We start from the raw sequence: 22,752 nt of genomic DNA, 5'->3' as shown, positions 1-22,752 counted from the left end.
GAAAGATAAAGAGCAATTGTTAAGGGGAATGTAGGTCTTTGTGTGTCTTGACCAAAAAAGAACTACAAAGGTAAATGGTATGTACGAATGGGTTATGAATGTAGTACAGGAATAACTCACACCTATATATGCTAAATATGTCGTTGAACAAGTCCAGGTGCTCCTGTCCCTATTTGCTGTACTCATTGGTCTTCTTGCTTACCCAAATTTATTGACTTCGCTTGAATTATTGCCTTCCCACCTACCTAGTCAGGACAATAACTGGAACGTAGCTTCAGAAGATTTGTTCACGTGGCACTTTCCCAACTCCACTCAATGTTTGCCTAAAAAATATAATGCCCCCATGTTATCCAGTACAGCATTTTCATTCATGTCTGCCATTAGTGTCCTCCATGATAAAAATATGCAAGGATAGTACTGTAGTTCCTTCTTTGAGCTTTTGTCTGAGTAATCTTGATGATGACTGAAATACAAACACAAACCCTCCTCCTATGCACAGGTCAATTTTGTATCCATTCTGCACTACTGAAGCCATTTCTCAAGCAATAACTTCAAGATCCAGGATGAAGGTTATTCAGACAAAATGATGAAGCAGAGAATAAAATGGTTATTACTTCCATTTGGTTACATGACATAAACTCCATAGTCTAGTCACCTTCCTTCATCCCTCCAATATTATACTGTCAAATAACTCATGCCGAAACAGCCATCATATTTCAAAAAGCTGAAATGGATCTTGCAATATTTTTTTCAAGAGAATAAAATGGGCATGGTAGCAACTGCCAGCTAAGGACCTGAAACTGAGCTACTGAAGAATAGCAGTTCTGCCAGAGATTTTGGGGTGAATTAAGAACCTGAATTCCATATGAAGCAACGTTTTTCTACCTCCATGGTCAGTCTTGAATTGCTTCAGGTGAATTAAAACGCCATCCTGCATCAGCTGTTAGCCAACCGAATAGTCTCCTTGACTGGAGGAATGATATTTTCATAGAAATGAAGCACTGAAAGAGATTTCAAGAGATCTTCCAGGCCATTCTCCCACCATCCTACCCCCTGCATGGAGGTTAAGGCAGCCAGCTTACCCATCTGTCATTGGTTGTTTCTTCTAACTTGGGGTTCTGAAGTTTTGATCAAACCCTTTGCTAGGATATCACCCTAAGAGAGAGATTGTTTTTCTAATATTTATCCTAATTTTCTTCGCAACACATATGAATGGTTTCTTCTCATTCTTCTTCAGTGGATCACAAGTGATCACGAGCAACTTTTTAACAAGATTTTACATATTGAAAACTGTTGTCCCCTTAGTCATTTTTTTGCAGTTTAAACAAACCCACATCCTTCAACCTCCCTGTTTTCTAGATCTCCTTTACCCTGTAGGATTTTTTCTATTGATCATTATGAGGGCCAAGCTTCCCACCCCTGCAAGCAGCATACCAAAATGCCTTTAGGATGGGAGCTGCAAGACACGTACCTTGGAAAGACCAGCAGGGAGGGAACCAGTGAATTGGAAGTGAGTTACAGTGCAAAAGGGCAGTGTTTTCTGTGAAAATCCACTGCTCCTCTGCAGGATGGGACTTCGCTGCTGTGGCAGCTGTTCCGCAGAGTAACTCAGTGAGTCCGACCTCACCAAAGCCCAAAATGCCTCCTTTTCTCTACAGCAGGAAACTCAGATTATACAACAGCCCCCAAATAAGCAAGGACTTGCAGTCTCTCATGTGATATAGCCCAGGTAGGAGAGACACACTTGGACTGTTCAAGAGCAAGAGTCTGCCATCCCTGCTGAAAACATCTGAATGTTTAATCTTATCCCTGCTTAAAATATCTGCATGCCCAGAGGAAGTCCACGCCCAGCAATGCGGTTGCTTCAGACATCATATGGACACTTTCATCTCAATGAGTGACACAACTGCTTTTGCATTAAGCTCAATTTTCTCCTCCTCATCAAAAGACGCAGATACCACGTTCTACTAGTGGGGCATGGAATCAGCCTTGTATGTTATCCATAATTATGTACAGGATCAGATCTGAATTAATTTAACTTGCTGTTCGAACTTAGACCTTGAAAACACGAGGATTGTGTTTTGGAGCACTGAGATCTGAGCCATGATTTCAGTCTTCTCCAATTTTCTCATATGTTATCAACACCAATTGCTTGTAGCTCTGACTTTCCAAAAGTATGGTTATTAAGAGGTCTTCAAGCAAATTTTCAAAGTTAATTCCAGCATTTGCTCACTCAGAATGATGAATTTTGTAGGTAAGATTTCACATTGGTATTAATGAGTTATCAAGTGATCAAAATTGATTTCAGAAAAGAATAAAATAGGAGCTTAAATATCTTACAGAACCAGAAATCTCTGAGAAAAATAGTATGGAAAAGCTCCAAAATGCAAAACCTCAGAGTAAGAACAGATTTACATCTCCCTAATGCTGAAGTCCATTAACAACATATCGTGTTGCCAGGGATACAGCCAGAGGTTACAGTCTACCCCGCAACTGACCTTTGTTTTGTTTCTTGTAAGTTTGCGCAAGCACGGATAACATGAGCCCAAGTTGCTCTTTGGGATGATGATACTCAAGACTTGGCACAGAAGAGCCAGCTTAGCATCTCTGCGGCTACAGAAGTTGTAGGTAGGTGGTCATGTTCTATAGGGCAAGAAATTCTATGGACAATATCGTAATATAACTTCTGAGACCCTTGATACCTTAAATATCACTCAGAATTTTATCTTACAGATGCCAGAAGACAGTGTCCAAGGAGAGCAAAGACAGAGTTGACCAACAAGAAAGGAAGGCTCTGGTGTCTGTTGTATTCCAGTTATCCTTTATAATTTTTTTTTTATTTTAATCTGCTTTTTAAAGAGTGTTATTGCTGTGCCAATATTATTGGACAGAGCAGAGTTCAGAAACAGACGTCAGCATTTTCTGGGTAAGAAGAAAGCAGAAACCTAGCAGAGAGCTCTGGAGGCCTGTGAACACAGGGGAGTGACACATTCCAGGAGGAGATTCCAGACAGGCAGGCATGGGAAAAGAGACAGGGAAACATTTTTTTAAAAGTTGAAAGGGAATTGAGCTTAAATCTGGCTTACTACGAATGAATGATTTTGCTGCTTTTAAGAATGGGCTCCCTTACCATCTGAGAGGGGGAAAGGGGGTAACATGCCAGCATATAAACAGAATATGGGACAATAACAAGGTTTGGTTGGAGAAGAACTCTGCAGGGTTCTGGGCATGAGGAAAATAGGATGAAAGCATGGGCACAGAAGTGACAGGAGGAAAAATGCCACAAACTCTGTGTGCAGTAGGCAGCTGTCACCAGCATTTCAATGGGAGTTCTGTATCCCTGTACAAACACTGCTATAAGGATTCACTGGGAACAGGGCATATTCCTGTGGGATTTTTCCCAGAGAAAAATACCTGGTCTGCTATTGATTTTCACAAAAATCAAGGTAATAGTTTCCTCTGTGATGAATCTGCGTAAGGTTCCAGAGCCTGGAAATGAGTAAGGACACACACTGCAGAAGCCTCTAAACCTATTTTAAAAGATCTTTGCCTTTGTAAAGAGAAAACTGAAAGAGATTAGGGAATGCCAGGATTTAAGAGCTTCCCGTGTGACACCTCTAGGGCTGGGTTTGTATCTTCTGTCTTGAATAATTACCTGTTTTTTCAAGTATTAATTCAAGTGTGTGAATTTAAGTTACTGCGTAGCAATTTGAATTCATCGCCCCTATTTTGTCCAAACCTAGAGAGTGCTAGCCAGAATAAGATCTTTATTAGAGAGAAGCCAAATACTCTGCTCGAAACGTACTCTTTTTCTGCTCCCATTTTCCAAACAGACAATAAAGACAGTGACACCTCTAAAAGAATAAAAACAAACAGAAAGACCAAAACATCGCCCTGTTTTGGAATAAAGCCGACAGAAGGGAAAGAGAGATTCCTGACGTTAAAAATCAAGCTTACGCGTGTAGGTGAGGTTTTGGGGGTTTTTGGGTTTTTTTGTTTTTTGAGGTTTTTTTTTGATTGCGGAACACGCCTTACCCTCTCGATTCCAGCTTTCCTCGAAGCGCAGGAAGGCTGAGTGGGGATCCTGCGGGTCACTTACTCTTTTGGCTCTGTGCCCAGTGACATCCTCTTTGGCAAGGCGACATCCCCGCTTTTCCTTGAGGCAGGGAGGAGCCTCGCACCCAGGCAAAGACAGTCAAGCTCGGCGCCTTTTGCGTGAACCCATCCTATGTCTGGGATCCAGGAAAAGTTACAGCCTGGGGGTGCCCGAGGGTGTTGCTCAAAATGCGGAGCTGCACCGTGGTGACGAGCAGCTCCCAGCCGGGACGAGGGGGCCGTCGGGGACCCTGCGGGCACCGGGCAGCTTTTCACTTTCACAAAACCCTGCGCGCCTCGTTACTGCGTTTTTTCCCTTTCCTTCCCTGCAAATCTCCCCGACAGGGAAATCCTGCCCTTGCAAAGCCAGCCCAGGGAGTGCCAAACCCCCCTCCGTGAAGATCCTCCTTCGACGGGGTCCCTCTTGCCCCTCATTGCACTCTGCTCTTTGGATCTATGTTCGCCCTCAAAATTCACGGGATCAGCATCATCTTAGAGGCCGAGGGGAAGCGATTGAGGAAACCCTGAATTTGGCCAGTTTGCACCCAGAACCCGTCGCTCTGCTGCCGGCTCCGGGGGGGGAGGTGGGGCGCCTCGCAGCCCCAGCCGAAGCCGTGTGCCCGTCGTTTAGCCCCTCCGCGAAGGCCCCGCAGGGCGGTGCAGCCCCGCAGCAGGAGCACCCCGCGCCCTGGGGGCTCTGCGCTGCCCACCCGCCCCCTCCCTCCCCCGCTGGCTGCTGCTGACGGGGCGGAGTGCGGGGCGTTTCTCCGCTTTCCGCCGCGGTTTTGCCATCGTGGCCTGGCTGCGGCGCGGGGGGGCCCAGGGCGAGGGAAACCCCGGCAGCAGCCGCGGCGGGTGGGCGAGGGGCAAGCAACGAAATCTGCTTCCAGCCTGGGAGAAATGCTCGTCCGGGGGGACGGAAACTCGCCTCCCTACCCCCCCCCCACCCCCCCAATCCTCCAGACAGAACAAGCCGCTCCTGAAAAATCAGTTTCCCTCGAAAAACGGACAAAAGAGAAGCCTTTTCCCCCGCCCCGTGTGCCCCGCCGGCGAGGCGGGGGCGGGCGGCGGGGACCCCCCCGGGCGGCTCAGGGTCTGCCCCCCCGACACCGCTCCCGCGTCCCGCCGCGCCTGCAGCTGGGACCCGTCTGAGGCCGCCGAGATCGGGGCCGGGAGCGGGTTCGGCCGTCGGGGAAGGCTCTGGGGCGGCTCCTTCGCCCCAGCGCCGACGGCAGCTCCGCTCGGCGTGCGGGGCCTGGGAAGGCGGCTGCCGGGAGCGGCTGCTGGGGCCGAGGCCCCCGGAACGGGCCCGCGTCCGGCCGCGGCGCTGCGGGGGCTGCGGGACACCGAAATCCGGCCGCGCTCCTGCGACCCCGACGGGGCGGGGGGGACGGGACGCGACATGCTCGTGTGTCACAGTGCGGGGGGTTCCCCTTCCCGCGGTGGGTGGCAGAAGCGACTGGGGTGGGTCTGGGGCCGGGGGCCCGAGCTGAGCTCCTGGCTGGAGACGGGGTCGGCTTGTGCCGTGCGCTGCTCCCCCGGCGGCTCGGACCCGGCAGCGCAGGGCGGCTTCGCCCCCCGACGATGGCGCCGGGCCAGGCCCGCTGCCCCCGGGACCCCCCCCCCCCCCCACCCTCCGGGGCTGCTCGGCGCTTGCCCTCCCTTCCCCTCCCTCTGGCTATTTCAGCCTCTTCCGTCTCCTAAATTAAGCCACAAAGGAGCTCGCTGCCCCGGAACTAGGACACGGGGAAGGTCGGGGCGGGATGGGGGGATTTGTCCTTTGCTGCAAGTCGTCAGAAAGTCCCCTCATTAGGAGCAGCCCAGTTCCGCTCCCGGGCAGAGGGCCCGAGCCCCTCCAGGGGCCCTCCGGGCGGTGGCGGCCAGGGCAGGACGCACGGTGCCGCCCCCGGCCCAGCCCCGTGTCCCCCCGCGTCGCCCCGCGTGCCCCGGCCCGGCCAGGGCTTCAGCCGCGAGGGGGGCAGAGCCCGGCCGTGGGGGTCCAGTAAGGCCAGCGGCAACAGGGACAGCCCAGGGCTGAGCCTTGTGCTATGAAGGACCTCAAAGAGCGAAAAGTAACTTTGCATTTACTCTTCTATTGGTGATTTTTTCACTCCTTGGCTGTGTCCAGCAAGTACATGCGTTAAAATCCATGCAGAAGCCTGTGGCATGCTGTCTATTGCAGTGTTTCCTGCAGACTCCACGCAGAGGCTAAACTGCATTTTAGCTCAAAATTATCTTCGTGTTATAAAATTGTATGTATTGAAAACAGGCTAATGCAGCAGTTTTATCACTGAAGAATTTTTCTTGCCAGAGTAAAAGCTAATGAAAACCTCTAGTATCAGCATATTAACTACTTCATTCAGTGACATGAAGGTGGGATAATGTGTTTTTTCCATTAGTGCTGCAAGAAAAAGTAGCCACAGTCAACGGTGACCCCTGGCTTTGGGGGAAGTTTGGTGGACGGGGGAACACTGGAGGCGCAGGTCTCCCCTGAAGTTAAGCATCACCCATCTCGAGCAGAGGGAGAACAGGGAAGAAGTGCATCTTTTCCCATTTGTTACCTGGCAAACAAAGGGCAGAAACAGTTCGTGTGCTTCTCAGAGGCCACCCATCCCAGGGGCCCGATTTTCCAGCTCGGACAACGTCGCTTTGTGATCTGCCCTGCATGAGGACCTTCCTACACGGGGTTACTGGCTGCACTGGGGGAGCTTGGGCATCACCAGGACAAGGCTCTGCCTTGCTCCACATAACCTACTCTGAACGGACGGATCTGTGCTGCTAATTTGTCTATAGCCTATAGAAAAAATATTTGGGGAATAAACAAACAATCCACATGACGTTTCTTTAGGGGTAATAACAGTAGGTGGTTATGATGACATTATAAAGTGTACTGAGCGTTTCACATTGCATTTTGTCATGATTTTTGCACTCATCAAGCCCAGATTTGTATTTGGTTTATGTATGAAACTAAAACATGCTACAACCTGATAATTCATTTATTTCTTTTGTCTCAGCTAGACTTTTATTGTGTTAAAAGTATAAAATTAAATCAATCAAGTAGGTCATGAAATATAATCGATCTCTCTTTCTCTCTCTTTTAAGCTTAAAAACCATAGACTTGAAATATGCTGGCTGAGATGTATTGATGAAAATAAACTAGGTTGCAAATCCCACTAACTCCATTGCAGAGATGGAAAGAAACACACCAAATTATTGAAATATGAAATTGTTGGAACAAGCAGTATGAAACAGATACAACGGTGAAACAGCTGTCCAAAGAAAATTTTGGAGTGCACCTGAGGGAAGATTCAGTCATAAACAGAAGCAGAGAGTGTTGCTGAAGGAGACTGCTTGTTGTGTTTTAAATTGAGAGGGTAACTTTGACATCATAAATCAGATCACTGGGATTATTTCAGTGGCATTGTGACTGTATCTTCTTGTAAAAACCATAAAAATGCAGGACAGATTTCATCTCCATGTCCTGCCTGGAGGTCTGCACTGGAGAAATTCATTGTGAGGCTTAAAGAAAGACAGAAAAGCAGGACAAAAACCAACAGTAGGAGAGCTGCAATTTCGGCATGAGAAACAGAGCTCCCCCAGTGTGAGCGATGGCCAAGTCCCTGTTAGGTAATTGATAGCTTTTCAAAGCTGCCTGAAGATGGTGCTGTTTATATGGCAGAAGCAAGGTCTCGGCCTGCTGCACTGAAGTGCTGTATTTTGAAAAACTGTCTTGCTTACCCAAAGTTGTGTAACAGCGATTGCTGAAATGCCAAAATATAAAAAATGAAGATATATTAAGAAAAGGCTTAACAAGGAGCTTCATTTCAGAATAATTTCATTGTGGCAAAACAATTCCTGACAAGGTGACAGTCCAGTCCCAGAGACTGATCGGCAGATTTTGCCCTCCCGGTCCAGTCTGGCTGCAGTACTTCTGCCTACGCTCCTGATGTTCCCCACCGAGTTCAGCTTTTTTAAACTTGCATCTGTGTGTCGGGTGACCTAAGGAAAAAAGAAGCTGAAGGGAAATACTCATGGCTGATTTTCATTCAACAGATGGCGAAGGAATTTAAAGTGGAATTTCCCACTATGTAGAAGCTTTAATGTTATTAAGCTTTATTTTAATGTGAATGAAAAACGATCTGCTATAGCTTATGACAGTCAGTTCTACTCTCTTGGCCAAACTGGGAACAAGACTTTCTTTTGATGGTATTAATAAGGACATTTTTAGAAGGGCACCAGAAACAGGACTAATAAATTCAAAAAGACATGCATTGGCATATTTAAGACTTCCATGCCACTCACAGTAAATAATATGAGGACAAAGCTAGCATTCTGGCAAAAAAAAAAGTTTTTGCAGAATTATGTTTTCCCCTAAATTGCACAATAATTTTTAATACCATACGCCAATCTGGGAATCTCAAATGTAGTAATTAGCTTTGAGTTTTTGGAACACTTCATCAGGCCTGGATTAATCCCAACTGTATTATCTGGTGTCAGTTACTGTAAGCTGGAGACAAGTATACTGAATTACCAACCAGTGAATTGTGCAATAATGACCATATGCTGCATGCTGTATTTTCTACCTATGACTTGTACTAGAGTGAATTACAGGAAAAATCATGTTTGTTCCTGATGCAAAGCGAAACATGCTGCATTTTATCTAAAGTTGATGTATTTCAAATGGCAGGCTTTAAGTCAGCCTCCTACTGAGCCATTGTACTGAAATATATGTTACTTTTTAGAACTCTAAATTAACTTCTTCCAGACAAAAATACTATCTTGGAGCTATGTAAGATCCAGCCATAGGACCTCAACAGCTTGCAGAGTCACAGTCTTGAATGGAAGTGCAACCTTGGCACTGGGTGATGCCGAAGGAAGCTGTTCCCCACAGCCTATTGCTGTCTCCTGTTGTCCCTCATTGTAACAGCCTTGGCTTTGTCTCTCCCATCTGAGTTCTCAGTCTTTGCTGCTACTTGTGAGGAAGTCCTCAGAGCACAGTCATCAGTCTGCATTATTTTCGCAGTGAAGTATGTTGCTCCCCCTTCAGAGGAGCCAAGAGCATTCAGTCTGTCCTCTAAAAAAATGCAGGCGTTAATGACGAAATTCGTCTCATTTTCTTCGCAGGTGGGAACAAGCTGCCTAAGAAGAGTGTCTAGCGTCATCTGAGCCATCCCAGAGTATCCCAGTGCAAGGTTCTGCTCCAGCACTCTGAGTCTCCCAGAGGTCCTGCGTCATATCTGAAGCCCTATGCAAATATCTTAGATATCCTTGGGAATAAAATGGCATTAAATGCCTGTGTTTAGGCAACCGAATTGTGTTTTGGGTGCCTGTACCTTGGCTGGTGACCATGATAGTCAGCTCACCTGATAGTCAGTGAAGAGTATTAGGCACTTCTCGGGTGCAGTGCATCTGATGAATATCTCCTGTGGATGAGACAGACAGCATGCTAAAACTGGATGTTTCTGTGCAGTTCAGGGTGTCTAGTAACGCAATTTCATTCTTTTAGAAGAAGAACCTCATCGATTGGGTTTCCATATGGAACTGCTTGCACGGTGTCATTGAGGGGTTTCTGCTTTAGCTCCCGGACTAAGCACCTAGTAAGAGAAAGCCCCATATCAGAAAGATGGTGAGATAAAATAAGCGGTGAGATAAAATAAAACAAACAGAAGGACTCTATGACTCATGAAAAAGTCAACACTTGGAAAAGCTGTTCTTTGACGTTAGTTGTTAAATTCTAAATTATTTGTAAACTAGACCTGCTTCCTACTTTTTCCATTTCCAAGTTTAAATTACGTCCCTGTTTTGTCTTGTGTGTTAAGATGTTAGATCAATATCTGAATAATTAAATGCAGCAGGACAATGAATGGTTTCATTAGCCCTGAGGATTTCAGAGCATTAGCTATTAAAACTAAATAGGAAAATTGGCTTGGACTGAATCATTTTATTTATAAATTGCAACTTGGCAAAAGTACAGATCTAAGTTTATTATGCATTTGAACTGTGCAATACAGAACCGCTAGGAAAATCTTAATCCATCTAGACCACAGCAATCATTTTTATTTGAGATCAATTTAATGCACTGTGCCCCATCAACATTTGTAAACATCCCAATGAATGCTGAAGTAGAAAGACTGTTTTGGAGCAGTTTGACACCACCTGACCTATGTTTCATTTTGACAGGGCTCGCAATGAGAGAAATCAGAAAAATGTAACCCTTGCTGTGGCTTGAAAGGGCTCTGCAGAGGTCTGTGTTTGATCCGGGGAGCGATTTGTCCTCGAGGTGGCACTGCGACAAGGCTGACTTCTTGGTTCACCTTGCCTTCACTGCAGTTAGCTTTCTGTTCTGATAATAAGTAACTAAAGCACATCTTTGCATACCGGGGAGAGGGTTAACAGAGATGTTCTTTTATGTCATCTTAGTTTCACTTATGTTTCATTTTCATTAACATTTGCATTTACTTGCATGCAAGTAAATACAGGCATAGGTACATTTTGAAAGAAGTTTAAAATAACCTGATGGAGCAATCCAGGACATTAAGTAACATCTTTTCTAAATGAGGAAACTAAAGAAAAAGAGAGAGAGAGAGAGACTTTAATCTCTTTCAAAATAAGCCCAGACTCTTCAAACACTTCTTTATTGACTTTGTATCTATTTACAGAAGGAAATTATGCAAAATGCTGATTCCTGATAGCAAAAGATATTTTCACATGTTTTGCTTCATAGATGTTCTTTTTCCTACCAAGGAAGTGTGGCTAAATGTGCACATGGGAGAAACCTCAGGTAAGACTGCAGAATAGAAATAAGCCAGGTCCAGAACCCAAAAGAAAGGCCATGTCACCTGTGATCCAGCTCGATCACAGTCCTAAAATAGGTCAGATCCAGAAACTAACTCAAGATATTCCCAGCTCAGGGAAAGGTACAGATTTTGGATCACTATCTTCAGATTTCATCTAGATCCAAACTACTCCTGCCAAATGAAAGCAAGAGAAGGCCATATAAACTTGGACACCAACTCATAATTTTTCCAAGTGCAGACACTGCGAAAAACAGTCTTAAGATTTTTATACTTATTTTCTTAAACATATTGATTATCATAAAATTTGAAGTAATCTGTATCTATATATGCCATTTAATTTGCAGTTATGTATAATTTATACCTTTATGATTTAGTACTTGCAAAATTAGTAGTAGCAACCTAAACTGGAATCTCGATTTGAATCTAAAGAATTTATAGATTATTTTTAGGTTTCAGCAGGGCTTCCAAACCGCACTAAACTACACTGAGGGTTACTCAATGTAATTGATAGCTATGCAAGGTGCAAGTACTGCTGATATCCCAATTAGTCCTTCCCATCCAGCTATAGATCACTACTTCAGATTTGATGCTTACGGAAAGAGGAAGTTCAGATTCCCCAGGTTCAAGTTTCTCAAGGATGATCTACATGTAAACTTGTACCTCCTAAGGCTAAGCTAGGTATTTGGGGGTCAAATCTCTGTGTGGAGTCCAGAATTTTAAAACTGACCTTAGTAAATATATGAAAAGGACACACCCGCATGTGGGAACACATTTTGGAGTAGGAGCACAAGATCAAAAGTAGTAAACCAACATTAGATGAAAAGATGCCTGCTGTTTCTGATTCAGAATAAAAGTCTCTTTTTAATCCACTGTTGATACCAGAGCTGCCTGTTACAAAGTTAAGGGAAACATTTCATTGTCACTACATGATCATTTTTTTCTTTTTCTGGATTGAAAGTGAGGTTAAACACATAACTAAATATAGCTAACTCAGATTAATATAATTGTTTAATCATTCACAGCTAAAAGTATTCTGGAAGTGCAGCATTTACAATGAGTCTATTGTTTTTTATTCTTGTGGGCTAAAACAGCAACAAATCTAAGCAAATACTCTGCATTTTGTCCCTGACTGAACTTAACTTTGTCATCATTGCATCATGTAATAATTGGGCCACAGACCCCCAAAACTTGCCATTTTACGTAAGGGCATGGTTGATGTGCATCTTTGTGTGGCATAGTTTTGAAGCTGTGTGTATACATTTCTAAGGCCGAGGAAAAGAAAGGATAATGACTCAGGTTCTTGGTCTGCTTCTGCTGTTCATCCCATTAAAACGCACAAGTGAAGGAAGGGCAAAGGACTAGTCTAGCTAGTTAAGCTAGAAGCAGCCAGAAAATAAAGGTAAGATTAATTTCAGCTAACTTCAGCCAGCTAGGAGTTAGGTGTTCAGTTTAATATAGTTGTCTTCTGCAGTCCTCTCTGACGACCTTTGGAGGCACTTCTAGAGACATTCGTCCCAGCCAAATAGAAATGCACAGGACAGGGGAGATGAGTCGTTCTCTGGAGGTGCCTCGCTTTCCCTCCCACACAGAAAAAGCCTAGATAAGTATATCAGACTAGACATCTGACTTTTGGCTGGCTCTTACCAGAGATGGAGGACAAGACATGCTGAAAGCACATCCTTGCTACTGTGGAGATTCACCTGGCTGAACACACACGTCCTCCAGCCTGGCTGAACCTGCTAGAGACCTATCAGTGCTGAGGCACGGGGAGACCACAGCTGTTACGCTCCCGGGGAGCTGTGAGCACCATGGATGTGCAAGCAGGTCACCACCTGGGAGGAGGTGTGACACGTGAGGCTGAGGGCAAGAGGGTGAGATGCGGCTGTGGGAGGAGACATCCCCGGCAGAACCTGAGGCTTTGGGGCTGGCAGTCAAAAGGTACCAGTAAGATGCCGCTGTAGTCTGAATATCCTGACTGCCATGGGTCTCGGAGACCCGTAAAAGCACAGGGCATGCTCAGCACCTTAAAGACCAATTGCAAACAGATGCTGGACATACTTCTCTCTTCCCAAATGTAAGAGAACAGGTTCTTAAGCATGGCCAAGTCTGAATAGCTCCGTCAGGAGCTGCGGAGGGGACTGAAGCTGCCTCACCTGGAGTAAGGAGCGTAGCAGGGTCAGGCAAGTTCTGGAAACGGTGGCAGCAGGGCACATAATGTTTCAGCAGCTCTGAGTTATACGACAGAGTGTTTTACCTGCTGACAGCTCCAGAATGACGGGATACAAAAAGCCTCTGGGCTGGTGCTGCAAAGGGGTGCCAAAAACGCAGAGCCCTGGCATAGTTCCAGCTCCTTCTCCTCTGTTGTTTTCCCTACTGACCAGCACAGACAGTGAGACAGTAGATGTGAATGAGACAAAGCCTTCTCAGCTCATCTGTTTTACCTCCTTGACAAGGTAGAGATATTACTCCCATTTTCTGCAAGGGGTCCGTCAGCTCTGTGAGGTAACACCATTTCAGATCATCTGGAATAAGCTTCAGAAATGTTGCTTTCATACACCTTAACAGCACATTTGGCGTGGAGGAGAAAAGTAGATATTCGCAAAAAATGATTTTATGGAGTGACTCTGGGATATGAGGGATGTAACTGCCAACCCCCCCACCCCAAGTGGCCAAATGTTGTTCTCCTTAACTCCATGGCAGCCCATTCAAGCACAAGGCTTGTTTGCTTATTTATTAAGTACATATGTTTTATGGAGTCTATGATCTGCAGAAAACATTCCAGCTTTTGGACCCAAGGGCAAAATCCTTCTTTCAAATCTGCACAGCCGATCTTTATGCTGATATTTTGCTCTTCCTAGGGGATTTCTGTGCAGTGAGGGAAAGAGAAATATCAGAGCTCAAATGCGCCAGGTATACCTGAAAGGAAAAGCTTGCTTTATTGTCCTTCTCTTTCCTTCCCTCAGCAAAAGAAGGAAAAAATACAAAAAGCAAGAAACAATAGAAAAAATGATGACTAATACTGCTAATATTTAATAAATGGACTATTTTGAACTAAATCTGGTGGCTTCTTGCAATAAGGTATCAGTTCTATCAACATTGGTAGGACTTCATATCTCAGCAAAGGAATGGAGATATTTGTCTCATGCCCAGCTTATGCATTTTCTGTGAGAATTGAACAACATTTTGGAAAAGGCTTCATTCCCATTCTTTAGAAGTGTGTGATCTTGGATCACCCCTCTAGTTTTTCTTCCTTTTTTTTTCAGCAAGTGTAGTCATTTCCAATAAGGTTCATGAAGGGTTTCTGCTTTTGAAGGTCCCAAATGGCTTAAATCACTCCTAGCACAAATGCACTCTCTATTGTGGAAACTGAAACCTGCCACACCATAAGGTGATCTGTATATTAGAACCAGATATCCCTTCACATCTGCATTTCCAAGCAGCACTGTGGTATGTTTCGAGTTAGCCTACTTTTAGAGAGTGGCTCATCAGATAGAGATACAGCTATAAATATTGCTAAAGGGCCAGTGTTTGCCAGGTTTCTGTGGGGATGCTGGCTGGGGAGAGAAGGATACCTAGACAGGGGACACTGCTTTGCAGACCACACCGCAGCCTGCCAGGACTACCATAACTGCGCACCAAGATGGCAGGGCACCTTTTCTTCCTGCCATCCTTGCCAGACGAATGGCAGGATTTTGGCCTGGTCTGGGTGCTCTGCCTTTGACCCATGCTGGCCCCATTCTCTAGCCTTGAGACCAAGTGGGATGACATGGATTGGGTCCACAAACTACATTGTCCCCACTGCAAAACAGGGTGACCTAATACCTACTGCAAATAGTCCCTGGCCTTTATTACCCTGTGAATGCCCTGGCATTTTCCGTGAGCGGGCTGGTAGGCCAAAATCCGCCAAGGAGTGTGCTTACAGTTGAAGGATATGGAGAACCATTGCCCGAGCTCGTGCCATGATCCTTTTCACCTTGCTGATGAACACGTGGTCAAGAAGGCCAAGCCATATGAAGTGTTTGAGTAGGACAAGCGAAGACCAAGTCATCTGAGACCTGGAGCTCAGAGGCAAAGCCATTACAAGATGCTCAATAAAAAGACCTGTCCCATTGCCCGCTAAGCGCCTCCCCCTTACAAAATTCAGTTAAATGCATCTTCTCTGAAGGGCTACCCTCCAACGTCCCGTACCATGGTATATATTGCAATAAAACTGCAAGAAAGCTTCCCCAAGACTGGTCAGTTGGGACAATTCACTGACTGAATGGAGAACAATTCATCTGACTTATTTTAGACAACAGTTGTAGGACGAGAGCAATTACCCCCAAAGTTCATAAAAAATCTTGACTAGACATGCATTGGCTCTAAGAGGAGCATAGAGTGAAAATCTCAGACAGAGATGTGTCCACTTAGTTTGATGAATCCCCCCGTACTAATTCCAAAGCTATGCAAGCGGATGAGGGGGTAAAATTTTGTATGAGAGAAGGAGATAAAAGGGCACTGGCATCTCTTCCTAATCAGTCGACACGGCACATGCTTGTGACACACAGTGAAGGTACACCTTCAGCTCTCCTTGCCTGTCTCCGCAGTATGCTCTCCTTTTAAATCAAGCTACCTCTGGGTAAGACATGGATTTAGCAAGGTGGGATATGGAATGTTTCCTGCAGCAAGTCCTAGGTACTTATTGCTCCAACTTCAGATAACTGCAGTGTAGATTTTATTATTCATAGCCAGAGGCATGTGTAAACTTCCAGGCTGACTTCTTACATCCTCACGAGGGCAGAATGTAGGTCTCGGTGTTCAGGTTTCATGAGGAATTACTGTGGGAAAGGCTCTCACCAGCCTAACCCAAGTGGAAGAGTTTGCAAAGTCAAAGGGAATCTTATGAGAAGGAGCTGATACGGCTGGGTCTCCTGCCGAGCTCTGCGCAGATCCCGGGGAAGATAGCCCGTCTCTGCCCAGCTCTCCGAGAGAAAACAAGCAGAGCTTTACCACCGAGTTCACGCAGTGTTTGACCCAGCTTTCCTACCGCTTCAGGGTTTTCTAGGACTAATCAGACTCGATAACAAAATAATTCTGGACAAGAAAGCGAATGCATTTGGGGTTTCCATGGATTTACATTAGGATCTGAGTTCATTCTGATACTAATTTTGACTAAATCCAGTCCTTTCTTAAGACATTTCAACACTATTTTCATGCTACGTGAAAATATAGTTTTCATATACCATAATAAACATATTCGTATGTATGTAACTGTATATATCTCCAGATACATATCTCCACATATGCCAAAGCATTGCAAAACCACTTGTAATACATCACAGAACCGTTTGCAAACTGCATTTATCCTCAGGTTTTAATGACTCACATAAACTCTAACTACTCCTTGATTTCTATTATTTCTGAGCTGATTCGAAAATTCATGGGCTTATACATATAATTGTTGATTGAGTTTTGTGGGGGAAAAGTATATGCCTCACTCAAATAAGTTTCACAAAAATATAGTTTTCACAGGTCCACAATGAAAAATATATTTCTTGATCTAATGACAGTTTTAAATCTTGATATGTTGTTCTCCACTATGATAAATGAATTACAATATGAATAGAAAGGAGATATTTTCTGTTGTCTGTCTATATATAGAGCATTTGCTTCTTAATATAACTAGGTGCTTTTTGCTTCTTAATAGAACTAGGTGATTTTAGGTGATTTTATATAGAATAAAGTTCCATGGAATTTTCACAAGCTTTTTTTCTTTTTTCTTTTTTTATCTTTCCCTTAGAACATATACAGTTTGAATCATTTTATTATCAATGTGCAGAAGCTAGTATAATCTTTAATTCTATGTTGGTGGTATTTCAGGACTAACTTTGATCTATGCATCAATTTTCCTTTAACATGAGTGTAAAAATACAAAAGATGTTTTGTACTGTACAGCTTCTAATACTTTATGTGGTTGAACTTGGCTCTGTCCTGGAATTAATCTAAAACTCCTGAGTCAAGCAGATTTAAGAAGGTAGGAGCTTTTACTGAGATCATTAAGCTTCAACTGTTTCTGAAGTTTGATCTAAGAATCCAGTGCATCAACACATGGGCAAGTTCATTACAATCTTTGACAGTGATTTAATGCTCCACCAAAAACATTCAAGAATGGATGAGGGAAAGAGAACAGTATTTTCCCTAAATTTATTTTAGGATACTGAACTTCAAGCTTTTGCAAAAAAACTTCAGATCCAATTCTGTAGGTAAATATAAATCAGAGAAAAATTCTACCTTGTCAATTAAAAAATATTTTCTTTGACATTTTTATATTGCATAACACAAAATCAAATTTAAATGTGATTTCAAAATAAAAACAGTTGTATTCTGAAAATGTCAAGTTCTGACACTGCAATATTTTTGTTTCTCTCCACATTTTTTGTGTTTCATTCCAAGACACCTTCATTTTCTGTTGGAAAATACTTCCAAAACTTCTATGGATATTAGATTAATGCTCAATAGCTCTGAAAAGTCACTTTTTTACTGTGTCTCTATTTTCCAACTTGATTGTTAACAGAACAAAATATCCGTGGTTAGGTCTGGTAAGGATCTCTTTCCATAATGCTCTTTTGTCTGTATAACAATAATAAAAGCTTTATTGGCACCTATTTCACATGACCCCCATAATTCTCCTGTGGCTGACCCTAACCAGCACCAATAAAACCATACATTCTCTCGCTGTGCATGCAAAAAAAAAAAAAAAAAAAAAAAAAAAGTCATGTTAAAATTGTATACTGAAATCAATGCCGAATATCTTTATGGAAAAGCCACTTTAAGATGGGGCTGTATTATAATTAAATTGTTTGTTCTATTCAGTAGGGGCTACCTTTTTTTAAGATATCTCATAATTCGCCGATTATCTGTTTTCTCTTTTTCTTCCCACCTCCAGTCAAAGAATGCGTAAATATTTCTGAAAAGACTCTGAATTTTAGCACATGTGAATATTTATCCCCCAAGTCACTCTCAAAGTGCATCCATTCTTCATTAATTTTTCATGTACTCAAGGATATCCCCCTGTTTTATCATTTATTACGTCCTTCGGTTAAATTTCACTCCTTTACCAAGGCAGTGACACTTAGGGGATTCCTGTTCCCGCTCGCACGCCCTCTGTAGCAAGCAGTGAACAGGCAGCGTGGACAGCTAGGAGCTTCTACAGGCTGCAGGAAGTTTCCATCCAAACTTCTCAGTGACTATCTGAGAATAACGAATACGCCCGTAGCGATCAGCCCCGGTTTGTGCAGCATTCTTGAAAGGGGAAAACTTCTTTGCCGATATTGTGGACAGTGAAGAATTCAATAAGCCTGGTTTTACGGAGTTAATAGTTTACCGAACATCCCATATCTATCAGTTTCGCTGTTTCTGCATCTCCAGGGGCCCCTTAAAGGGATTCCGAATGAAGACAAGAAATCAGCACGGTGCTGCTGCACCTCGGCGCAGCACATTATCTAACCCCCACTTGAAGTGTTTCAGGATGAGGCCGCTGGAACACGCCCCGGGACGGCTGCAGGTGCTGCTACGGGGCAGCAGGCGGTGGGGGGTGCTTCCCCCCGAGGAGCCATGGGCAGCGCTGTGCAGCCGAAACCTGCCCCGGCGCCTCCCGGCCAGCCCGGGGCGGCGGGAGCAGCGGCAGCTCCCACCCGCGGCGCCTCCTCCCCCGCCCCGCGGGGAGCAGCACGGCCCCGGCCCCCCCGTGTCCGCGTCGGGCCCCACGCCGACCCCTGTGCCGGGCCGGGCACAGCGGGACCTGAACCCCTGCCCCGGGCCCGGCTTTGGGAAGGGGCAGCGGCAGAGCAGAGAACTGGCCAACTCCATGCACGGGCAGCGCTGCGGCGGGCGGTGGCGGAGCGGCTTGGCGCGCCTCCCCCGGGAGCCTTTCCCTCCCCGCACTCATTGGGAGGAGGAGGAAGAGGAGGGTGTTTTACACAGAGGCACAGGGTAATACTTTTTTCTTTTCTGAGCGGGTTTCCAAAGCCCTCCACCACTGCTTCTGCCCTTCCAGGGGAGGTTTGGGCCCGAGCACGCCGCCTCCCACTCTCTTCTGTCGCCTTTTCTCGGCTGCCGCCGCTTTACTGCAGGCGCGAAGGTGGTCCCTTGTCTCTCTTCTCTTCACGGTAAAAGCGAACCTGTCTGAAACACTGCTTTTTATCTATACGTGTGTCTGTGTACATATATGTATATGTATATCCGTGTGTGTGCGCGTATATATGTGCATAGCAACCAAAGGCAGATGTTGGCCAAGAATTTCCCCACCCGCAGTGCAGACGTCTGATCTCTAGCACAGTGACAGGAACCGAGCGATCAACTTAACGCCACTTTTTTGGCATGGGGAAGGGCGAGATGATTCCCCTTCCCAGAAAGCCGCAGCTGCTCGCAGCGCTGGGGGTTGAACGCCCCCCGCAAAGACCCGGGCTCCCGGCGTCCCGCGAAGGCAGAGCGGATCAGAGGTTAGGTAGCGAGCGCTAGAGCCTGTCTTTCATTTCGCCTCGGCTTTACGACTTATCGAGGCAGCGCTGGGGGGGGGGGGGGGGGGGGGGCGGGGGGGGAGAGGAAGAGGAGACATCAAACAAAAGCAGGGTAATTGCATTCACATTGCAGGCAGGATCCCCCCAGCCCGCGCAGGGGGAGGCGGCCGGAGCGGCCGGGCCGGCGTCGCAAGGCGCTGCCCTCGGCGGAGCTGCCTTTCACACGCACACGCACACACACACACACACACACACACACACACATACACACACACACACGCCTTCAGGGGACTCAGCCCCCAAAACGCAGCTGTCCCTCCGCTCGTCCCTCCCCCGCTCCCGGTTTCACAGCGGCCGCGCACCGACGCTCACGTCGAGCAAACGCTGCCGAGGCTCAGGGCGGTGGGAGACGGTAGCGGGGCAGTTGGTGGGGCCGGTACCTGCCCGGCCAGGCTCCCTCCCTGCCCCTCTCGCCAGCCGTCGGCGCGGACTGGCACCGCCCGACCGGGGCCGCCCCGCAGCAGCCCCCGCTTTGGCCGCGCTGCGCCGGGTCCGCAGGCTGCAGCCCCAGCAGTGACCCAGGGGAAGAGCCTTGGGCTCCTCAGACGGTCTGCGGAAGACGCATCTGGGAATAAAACAGAGCCAGCAGTGGGGAAATACGGAGCACGCAGCCTGTGCTCTGACCTGGATCGTAAACTCGCCAGAATTAACCTAAAACGCTGGGAAATCGTTTCTAACCGGCCAGGGGAAGGCCGCAGCTCGCTGCCCCGTGCAAAACTCCCCGCTGTTAGCTACATCCCTCTGCAGAAAAACTCCGTCGCCGCAAAGGCAGCGACGGCCGTCGGGGAGAAGGCGATGGGGGCAGAGAGGGGCCGCGTCCTGCCTCGGCCCCGGCCGCCGCAGCCCCGCCGGGGGCCCGGGAGCCCCCCCGGGAGCAGCCCCCGCCCGCCGCGCCGGGTGCCCGGCCGGGGGGGCGGCGATGGCAGGGCCGCGGGGTGGAGGGGGAAGGCCCCGACCCGGGCAGGGAGCACAGCGGCAGGGGCACCCGAGGGGGAGCGCGGCGCAGGGCGCAACCCCCCCCCGCCCCCGGCCCTGCCATTTCTTCCCGAAAATAAATTTGTGGAAAATTTTTCTCCGGGAAAGGTCAGTCCTTTTTTCCTGGGGATTTCACTGTAGCCACCCAGCTCTATGTAAAGCGCAAGAAACGGTGTTTTCATACCCGCTATATGCACAAGCAGTATAAAGGGTTTGTAGTCGTGTTGCTATAGCTATGTGAAAGCTCCGTATACATATCTGCAAGGGTGAAAATACTCTATACACACACATATATGTACAAATGTTGTATTTTCAGATACAGAATTGTATTCATACTCATCATGTGTCTCAAGAATGTATCTGCGTACATTTGACTTTCACGTACATAGATCAGCACATCAGACAATTATATATCATATTACAGAAATATGGAGAAAAAACCCAAGAGCGAAATTACTGGACATTTGTTACACTGTTTCTGTATGGAAAGCAAGATATTGCTTTCCATGTAGAATATTCTATATGTAAGTTACACGACGACGGTGTAGCAACACTTTACAAAATACGGGCACGGGCTACATACATATTGTTTGCATATTGTAGATAAAAACTGTCGAAGTAAGCAGGGTCCACATTTTCATCATTTATGGAAAGCACGCATGTATTTTCTAAGTCTGGCAGTGGAAGAGAGGGGATGCTTTTTTAGCACGCATAGGTCACACACACCAAGACGCGCAGAGCATGAAAGAAATGTGAGTTAGCATCGCTCCTATCCCAGAAGTGACGAAGGCACTTTCTCCCTGTTTGCAGTTCACCAGCAGCCTCCTCGGTCTGTCCCCAGACAGGACTGAAACCCAAACACGCTCCTGCACGGTCCTGCTTTTTGAGGGCTCCTTTCAGAGCTCTGGTGTTCGCATTTTTCTGGGGCTCCGTAGAGGTGGGAATATTCATTTTTTTCCTAAATAGGCCCTGACCCACCGGCAGCCCGGGAAAGGCGGCGAGACCTCTCCGTGCTGCGGGAGGTCCCGGCGGGCCGCGTTCAGCCCCCGCCGCCGCCGCGGGTTCGAGCCCCGCCGCCCCCGGGGCCGCAGCGACCCTGGCGCCTCAGCCGGCAGCGGGCGGCCGCGCAGCCCCCCAGGCCCAGGGGCGGCAGGGAGGCGGGGCTTGGGACGGCTCGCTTGCCCAGCAACACTGCAAACCGGGGCCAAGCAGCAACATCCCGGGAGGGGAGGAAGAGGACGGCAGGGAGAAGGCAGCCGTCTCGCAGGGGAGCATCGCATCCGTCCGAGGGCAAGGCGTCGAGCGAGGCGAGCCGCGTTTCTAACCCGTGCAACCAGCGCACGCAAAAGCAGACGGGAGTGACTGGAACGAGGGTCTTGGGGGACATCCGTGTACTCACCCAAGCCGTCCCGGCTCTCCGACGCGTGCTCTGCAGCGGCTGGTCCCTCTGCAAACCTGGTCCAAGGGGAAAAGGCAGGGGACGAGCCTCCCGCCCGGGCGCCCCGCGGCGGGGGCAGGTGCGGGGGGTCGCTGCGGGCCCCTGTCCCGAGACGGGCGCATCCGGAGGGCCGGGAGAAGGGGCACAAAAGGAGGGCGGCTTAGCGGCTTTCCCTGGGCTGGGGGCACAGTAAGGACACAAAAAAGCCGGACTGCGGACCCCAACCCCCGACGCGACGAGTAGGCTGCGGAGACGGGGCGACGGGGCTTTTTTATAAATAAATTGTATGTATGTCGGTGTGCCTGTGTGTTGTATGCATATATATATATATATATAAAAATGACAAGGTTAAATGGCACCAACTACGCTATGAAGAGCAGCGCGGCCGCGGAAGACCCCGCAGAGGAGGACCCCGTGCCAGGCAGACCCCCCGCCGCCAGCGCGGCAGTGCGCGGCCGCGGAGCAGCAGCTCACACGCTGGAGGGCACCGGGCCGGCGGAGGGCAGGGAGATCCCGCCCCGTCCCGGCGCAAATGCTCCAACCCGAGGGCGTAAAGCGGGAAGGGGGATCCTCACCGCTCCGCCGGGAGGGTCCGTGCGGGGCGCGCAGAGCCGGGCCCGGTACGCGCCCCCCGGGCGGCGGAGGGCAAATCTCCTCCCTCCCTCCCTCGCCGCCGCCTTAAACATAAAAGCGGCGCCGCCGCCGCCGCCGCCGGGAGCGTAAGCGGCGCTTCGGAGGGGGGGATTATTATTAATGATATTAATATTAGCGCGGCGTCCGGGGCGCTGATTGGCTGGCTGAGCTGCCTGCTGAGCCCGCCTCAACCAATGGGAGGGCCGAGACTGGTCTTGGCCAAGCCCCCCCCGCCCCCCCCCCCCTCCCCCGCCGG

The 22,752-nt window shown here is 47.7% G+C and overlaps 1 long non-coding RNA gene across 2 annotated transcripts; it reads right to left on the bottom strand.

Moving 5' to 3' along the window:
- Positions 1-7,073: 7,073 nt before the first annotated feature.
- On the bottom strand, positions 7,074-22,508 carry LOC135328316 (uncharacterized). 2 transcript variants are annotated; one of them, XR_010389145.1, is made up of 3 exons: positions 21,825-22,508; positions 9,459-9,689; positions 7,074-8,110 (listed from the first exon to the last, which is right to left on the bottom strand). It is a non-coding gene; the product is annotated as an uncharacterized LOC135328316 (long non-coding RNA). The 2 variants fall into 2 exon arrangements; XR_010389144.1 differs by having other exon boundaries at positions 7,074-8,094.
- Positions 22,509-22,752: the final 244 nt, after the last annotated feature.

This window comes from Dromaius novaehollandiae, chromosome 4 (genome assembly GCF_036370855.1).
Source record: "Dromaius novaehollandiae isolate bDroNov1 chromosome 4, bDroNov1.hap1, whole genome shotgun sequence".
Lineage (NCBI taxonomy): Eukaryota > Metazoa > Chordata > Aves > Casuariiformes > Dromaiidae > Dromaius > Dromaius novaehollandiae.
Note: the sequence above shows the minus strand (reverse complement) of the source record. Positions and strands in the feature narration are given on the sequence as shown.